At 33.7% G+C, this 8,548-nt stretch overlaps 1 pseudogene; it reads left to right on the top strand.

Annotated features, from left to right (window-relative positions):
- Positions 1–399: 399 nt before the first annotated feature.
- Positions 400–1,356, top strand: LOC110258430 (olfactory receptor 4A47-like; annotated as a pseudogene).
- The last annotated feature ends 7,192 nt before the right edge of the window (positions 1,357–8,548 follow it).

The raw sequence follows: 8,548 nt of genomic DNA, 5'->3' as shown, positions 1-8,548 counted from the left end.
CAGAGGAGTCAATAAAGGAGAAGTGTTACCTTTACACAATGGAGTATTACAGAGCCATTAAAAGGAAAGAAATAACAGCATTTGCAGCAACATGTATGGATGTAGAAATTATCTTGTAAGTGAAATCAGTCAGACAGTGAGACAGCAACATCATATGCTATCACTTACATGTGGAATATAAAAAAAAAAGACACAATGAACTTCTTCTAAGAACAGATATGGACTCACAGATTGGAAAATCTTATGTTTATCAAATGAGACAGGTTTGGGGTTCGGCAGATGTGCTAGGGTTTGGGGAAGGAAATGCTATAAAACTGGTTGTGATGATCATTGTATCAGTATAAATGTAATAAAATTCACTGAGTAATTGAATAGAAAATAATAGATGGAATCAAAGAAATGGAAATAATGAACAATGTGACTCCCTTTGTCCTCTTAGGGCCTCACACAGAAATCAAAGGAAGAGAAAGTCCTTTTTATGATGTTCTAGCTGTTATATTTTTTGACCATGTTGGTAAACCTGCTTATTGTAGTGACTGTAAGTTACAGTGAGACCCTGAACTCACCAATGTACTTTTTCTTGCTAATTTATAATTTATGGATATCATTTATTCCTCATCTATTTCTGCCTAACTGATTTCAAGCTTGTTCTTTGGGTAAAAGTCCATATTGTCCCAATTCTGTATGACCCAGATCTTTACAGAGCAGTTTTTGGTGGATCAGATGTTTTCTCTCTGTTGGTGATGGCCTATGACCATTATGTGGCCATCTGTAAGCCCTTGCATTAGTTGGTTATCATGAGTCAATGTGTGTGTGTTGTGCTGCTGGTAGTGCCCTCAGTTGGAGGTTTTCTACACTCAGTAATTCAACTGAGCACTATTTATGGGCTTCTATTCTTTGGCCCAATGTCATTGAGCACTATATATGTGACATGTACCCCTTATTGAAACTTGTCTGCACTGACACCTCTGTCATTGGCCTCTTAGTGGCAGTCAGTGGAGGGCTGACCTGCAGTATTGTGTTTCTGCTTTTAGCATCTCCTATGAAGTAATCTTGCAGTCGGTACAGAACCTGAGTCAGGAAGGGAGGCAGGAACCCCTCCAGACCTGTGGTACCCACATCACTGTGGTTGTCTGCTTCTTTAATCCCTGTATTTTCATGTATGGAAAATGTGCTAAGACCTTCTCCACTGACAAGTGAGTAAGTATATTTTATACAGTCATAAACCTGATGCTGAACCCATTAATCTACACTCTGAAAAATTCAGAGATGATGAATGCTATGAGAAAGCTCTGGAGGAAAAAATACATCTCATATCAAATAAGTGCATCATCCACCATGAAGGGGGTAATTTGACATCACGGGCCACTTCCTTGGAATGCAAAATTGTTCTTGGTTCTAATGCTGATTATCCTTCTGTCAAATAATTTATGATAATTATGATTAAATAATATAACTACATAATTAAAGAATACAACTCTACAACTCTATTATTATTAGCAATTTCTCTCCATGGTAGATTGTAAAGTCTATAATATCTGTTTTATCACATCACCTAGAATGGTAATGCCTATAATGAAGGATCAATAAGATTTAGCAAATTTGAGGACATATTTTATATTGATAAACTAGTTTTTAAGCAATTTATGCACATTATATTTTACATATTTTCAAATACTATATTATTTTTGTTATTCATACCATATGTTATGCTTGCAACATGCTATATAAACAATTTAATGCTATATAAGGCTATCGTCTTTATAAAATTTTAGTTGCAAGGGGGCAGAGAAAGTTGGTGGAAGAGTAAGAGTTCACACAAATCCCTTTCCAAAAACAAATAAAAAAAAATCTACATGTAAAATTACTTGCACAGAATATCAACTGAATGTGGGCATAAGAATTGAAACTTCCAAAGAGGACAAGAAATTAAATTCTGGAACAAGACAAGGATGGCCACTCTCACCACTGTTATTCAACATACCACTGGAAGTACTAGCCACAGCATTCAGACAAAAAAAAAAGACAAGAAAAGAAAAAGAAAAAGAAAGGCATACAAATAGGAAGAGAAGAGGTAAAAGTGTCACCGTATTCAGAAGACATGATACTATATATGGAAAACCCTAAGGATTCAACCCAAAAACTACCTGAACTGATCAACATATTCAGCAAAGTAGCAGGATATAACATTAACATTCAGAAATCAGTCATATTTCTGTATACTTACAATGAAATATTAGAAAACAAATACAAAAATACAATACCCTTTAAAATTGCACCCCAAAAAGCAAATACCTAGGTACTCACCTTACTAAGTAGTTGAAAAACTTATATACTGAGAACTATAAAACATTTCATCAAGGAAATTAAAGAAGATGTAAAGAAATGGAAAGATATTCCGTGTTCATGGATTGGAAAAATTAATACTGTAAAGATGTACATACTATCCAAAGCAATCTACAGATTCAATGCATTCCTTATAAAATTACACAAGACAGTTTTCACAGAACAAGAACAAACAATCCAAAAATATATATGGAACCACAAAAGACCCAGAATTGCCAAAACAATTCTGAGGAGCAAGATCAAAGCAGGAGGCACAACTCTCCAAGACTTCAGGCACTATTACAAAGCCACAGTCATCAAGACAGGATGGTACTGGTACCAAAAGAGACAGACAGACAAATGGAACAGAATAGAAAACCCAGAAATAAACCCAGACACCTATGGTCAATTCATCTTTGACAAAGGAGGCAAAGTACATAAAAAGGAAAAAAAGAGTCATTTCAGCAAGTATTGCTGGGAAACCTGGACAGCAGCATGCAAATCAATGAAACTAGAACACACCTTCACATCATACACAAAAATAAACTCAAAGTGGCTGAAAGACTTAAACATAAGACAAGACACCATCAAACGCCTGGAAGAGAACATAGGCAAAACATTCTCTGACATCAAGCTTTCAAATTTTTTCTCAGGTCAGTCTCCCAAAACAATAGAAATAAGAGCAAAACTAAACCAAGAGGACCTAATCAAACTGACAAGAATTTGCACAGCAAAGGAAATCAAAAAGAAAACAAAAAGACAATTTACAGATTGGGAGAAAATAGTTTCAAATGAGGCAACTGACAAGGGCTTAATCTCTGAAATATACAATGAACTTATACAACTCAACAGCAAGAAAGTCAACAACCCAATGGAAAAATGGGCAAAAGCCCTGAATAGACATTTCTCCAAGGAAGATATACAGATGGCCAACAAGAACTTGAAGCAATGCTCAACATCCTTGATTATGATAGAAATGCAAATCAAAACTACCATGACATACCACCTCATACCAGTCAGAATAGTCATCATTAATAAGTTCACAAATAACAAAAGCTGGAGGGGGTATGGAGAAAAGGGAACCCTCCTGCACTGTTGGTGGGAATGTAAATTGGTACAACCACTATGGAAAATAGTATGTAGGTACCTTAGAAATCTATACTTAGAACTGCCATATGACCCAGCAATCCCACTCTTGGGCATGTATCCAGAAAAACATTTCTTGAAAAAGACACATGCACCTGCATCTTCATTGCAGCATTATTCACAAGAGCCAAGACATAGAAGAAACCCAAATGTCCATTGACAGACAATTGCATTACGACGATGTGGCATATATACACAATGGAATACTACGCATCCATAAAAGTAACAAAATAATGCCATTTGCAGCAACATGGATGGAACTAGAGATTCTCATACTGAGTGAAGTAAGTCAGAAAGAGAAAGACAAACACTATATGATATCACTTATATCTGGAATCTAATATATGGCACAAATGAACCTTTGCACAGAGAAGAAAATCATGGACTTGGAGAATAGAGTTGTGATTGCCCAGGGGGAGTTGGAAGGAGTGGGATGGAACAGGAGTTTTGGGATAATAGATGCAGACTATTGCATTTGCAATGGATTAGCCATGAGATCCTGTTGTGTAGCACTGGGAACTATATCAAAGTCTCATTTTGGTTTTAGATATTTCAGGGCATACTCTTTTATTCATAGTTTGATCTACTGACATAGGTTATGCAAATTAAATTTTATGGGTCTTAATTAATACATGTTTTTTTTGTTTTGTAAATGGTTAACCTTTTTTATGGAATTATCTTCCCTTCTCTTGTTCTTCGTTTTTCCTTTAAATATGTTAAAGAATGGCTTCCTCTTGGAAGCCCTCTCAGTTTCCAATTTGATAGATATATTTCTGCACTGTGACCTTAGCATTTTATGAATATCCTTACAGCCACAGTTTTCTTTCCAGTCTGGAATAATCTAACCCCTTTTCATGTATTATATCACTGAGGACAGGGTGATTCAAATTATTAATCACAATGGCTTTGATAGTTTGTACACATATACTTCATTCACATTAAAAATGAAACTTATAACACTTTTAAAATTTACACCCACTCTTCTGTATAAACTACATCTAATTCATGAACTCAGTTACTATACAGATTAGATGGAATCCAGGAAATTTGTCCTCCTGAGTCTCACATAGAATTCAAAGTAGAAAAAATATTTTAATTATATTCTTCATCTTCTACATTTTGACCGTGTTGGGCAACCTGCTCATTGTTGTGACTGTAACTGTCAATAAGACACTGAACTCACTGATGTAATTTTTTCTTGCTAGTTTATCATTTATGGATGTAGCATATTCTTCTTCTATTACTCCCATATTTATTTCAGAATTGTTCTTTGGGGAAAATACCATATCCTTCCAATCCTGAATGACCCAGCTCTTTACTGAGCACATTTTCTTTGGGTCAGAGATCATCCTTCTCTTGGTGATAGCCTATGACTACTATGTGACCATATGTAATCCCTTGCATTATTTGGTTATGAGGCAAAGGGTGTGTGTTTTGCTACTGGTGGTGTCATTGGTTGGAGATTTTCTGTTCTCAATATTTCAACTGAGAACTACTTATTGGCTTCCCTTCTATGGCCTCAATTCCCTTTATCACTATATGCGTGACATGTTTCTCCTATAGAAACTCATATGCACTGACACCTATGTCAATGGTGGCCAATGGAGGGCTTATCTGTTCTATTTCATTTCTGCTCTTATGCATCTCCTATGGAGTCATCTTGCATTCTCTGCAGAACCTGAGTCAAGAGGGAAAGAGGAAATCCTTCCAGACCTGTGATTCGCACATCACTATGGTTGTCTGCATCTTTGTTCCATGTATTTTCATGTATGCAAAACTTGCTAAGACCATTGAGAAACCATTGACTGTGTTTTGTACTGTCATACCCCCCATGCTGAATCCTGTAATCTACAGTCAAAGACATTCTGAATTGACTAATGCTATGAAGGAACTCTGGAGAAAAAAAATGTCATATAATATAATGTGCAAATAATTGCTTTATCCTGCATGAAGAAAGTAATTTTACATTTTTCCCAATCTTCTTGGGATTTAAAGATCTTCATAAATATGATGGAAACCTTCCTTTTATCTAATGTATTTATAATTATTATATTTAAAGTATGAAGCACATGTTTGTGGTATTTTAAGTTTCCCTCATAGAAGGAAAGCTCTTCTATAAGCACTGTAATATTTAGTTTAACACCATACTTAGGAAAGTTGTATGCATTCACATTAGGGAATCAATAAATAGTATGCAATGTCTTAGTCAATAAATTTTTACAAACTAATTTTTATTTAATTTATGTATTTATTTTATTTTTAATTTTTAAATAATTGTATGTATATAAGGTATATGATTTTACATACATATATACTGTGAAATGATTACCACAATCCAGCTAACTTATACATCCCTCAACTCATGTGAATACTTAGGCATTTTATTCTTTTTTGCTTCTATTGTAAATGGAATTTTGCAATTTTACAAAATTAAAATGAAATTGCTTGTAAATTGATCATAGTTGATGTATATAAATGAAAATTATTTCTGTTGATTTTGTATCATGTAGTTTTGTTGAATTTGGTAATTAGTTTTAAAAATTTTTGTGCATTTTTTTTTCATTTTCTATATGTAAGGTCATGCCCAGTATTTTGCCTTTTAAATCTGGTTTCTTGTTCCCTAGTATCATGCATTTAAAATTTATACATGTTACTATATTTACCAGTAGTTTATTTCACTAAGTAGTATTCTAAACTCTACCCCCTGTATCATCATTTATAGTTTTCTCTATTAAGAGATATTCTGATCATTTCTAGCTATTTGAGATTATGAATAAAACTGCTATAAATATTCACATATAAGTTTTCATAAGACCAAGGAAACAAATAATATGAAATGATTATTTTCGACACTGGATGTCAGAAGAAATTTCCAGTGATCACTGAGTGATGGGAAGCAAATTGGGCTCTAGGATTTTTCCAGTTTGTTACCTTTAAAATGTTTTTATGTTTTTGTACAGAGAGAGATACCTCAGAAGATCCTTGTAGACTTCCTGAGTTGAGGAGATGATATTGAGCATCTGAGGAGACCAATGCACAAATGCTGCTAGAATTCTGATGGTAGAATATTGCATATGATATACTAGGAGGACAGAAAGAGAGATTCAGGAAGATTGAGGGAGGGAATGTTGGAGATTGGGAGAGAACCCCCATCAATTCATGGATTTGAGGAAATTACCAGACTTGGGGGGAAGATTTACCTAGATGAATTAGAGAGAAGGATCCTTGGTCCTCACACTGGACAAGGAATAGTGCCTATTCTCACTATTTGTAGAACAACTTTGTATCAGTAGTGGGACATAATTAGCCCCTGACCAAACACTGTTCCAGACCTGCCTCATAAACCATAAGAAAGAAAAATTTTAAAAATCAAACCATTATGTGTAGAATTTTTTGTTTATGTTGCTGAGAGATTGATATGGTTATTTTTGTTTGGATGCACTTATTTCAGTATAAGAGTTATGCTGGGTGCATAAAGTGAGTTGGGGAGTATAATAATAATTCCTCCCATCTCTAATATTATTTAGGTAGGATTGGTACCATTTCTTGTTTAATTTTTATAGAATTCACTAGTAAAACTATATGGGCATGGAGTCCTGTTTGGGGAAGGGAAGGATTGCAAATAATTGTGTTGGCTAGTAGATTATTATAGTTTTACATTATTTTATTATAGTGTTTATTTAGAAGGTTGTGTTTTTCATAGAAGTGGCATTTTATTTGTTTGCAAGTATATCATCATAAATTCATTTATCATATCCTTTATTATCTTTTTAAGATCTGTATGATCTGCAGTGATGACATTCTCTTGATTTTTGATTCTGATAATTTATTTTTTCTGTTTTTTTCTAAATCCATTTTGTTAGTAGCTTATCAGTTGTATTAAACTTTCATTGAACCAATTCGTGGATTCATATGTTTTATATATCTATATATATACACACTTTTTAGGGACACACCTGTGGCATATGGATGTTCCTGGGCTAGGGGACAAATTGGAGCTGTAGCTGCCACAGCTATAGCAATGCCAGGTCTGAGCCACATCTGTGACCTATACTATAGCTCACAGAAATGCTGGATCCTTAACCCACTGAGTGAAGTCAGATATCGAACCTGTGTCCTCATGTATAGTAGTTGGGTTCATTACTGCTCAGCCACAACAGGAACTCCTCAATCAATATTTATTTCAATTATTTCTTTCTTCTATATACTCTTTCTATGCTGTAAAGTTTTCTATCCTTATTTTACTTTTATTTTTCTAGCTTTTTGACAAAGAAGCTTAGGTCATTTCTTATAATATTTCTTGTTTTCTAATACTTGAAGTTAAAGATGTAAATGTCTCTCTAAACACTTCTTTAGCAGCATTTAGTTAACGTATATGATATGCAGCACATATTACATGTAGTTTATATACATAATTCATATATATCTTTAATATATATTTTGCATACATATACCATTATATTTCTATTGAAAATTTATTTTTCAAAATGTTCGTGGATAAATTAGACGTGTTGCATAATTTGTAAATAGTTGGAAAATATGTTTTTGTTATCAATTTCTAGTTGAATTATATTTTTATCTATCATATATACCTATACATCTCTCTAACTCTATAGATAGATATATATAGTCTGTGTGATTTAAGTCATTTGAAATGTATTGCAACATCTTTTGTGGCCTAGTATATACATATATATTTTTTTGGTGAATCCTCAATGAGAAGCGCATTGAGATAAATACAATAGTCCCACAAATATTCCTCTATCTCCACTCTCACATAAATGCAAATTCTACCAACTTGCCTGTTTGAAATTCTGTGACAAATTATGTGACAAAATTTATCTGCATTAGAAACAAATTTTAAATTATTTGTTCTGAAATAACATTCATCATCTTCTTGAAATCAAATCAGATGTCATCTGCAAAGGCAAATCATAAACAGTTTTGCCTATTTTGAAGGAAATTATTTAAACAAGAAAAATTTTACATATTTCATTTCTGCCCAGACTGAGCTTTTCCATTTTGGTGATTTGGCCTCAAGTTATTCTTTTATTATTTAATCCCAGAGGACAGCATT

This window comes from Sus scrofa, chromosome 10 (assembly GCF_054392235.1).
Source record: "Sus scrofa isolate SSC_HxYL_T2T_F1_AM1 chromosome 10, Sscrofa_HxYL_maternal_Yorkshire_Landrace_v2.0, whole genome shotgun sequence".
In the NCBI taxonomy this organism is placed as follows: domain Eukaryota; kingdom Metazoa; phylum Chordata; class Mammalia; order Artiodactyla; family Suidae; genus Sus; species Sus scrofa.
The sequence above is the reverse complement of the archived record's forward strand: the minus strand, read 5'-3'. Positions and strand labels throughout refer to the sequence as shown.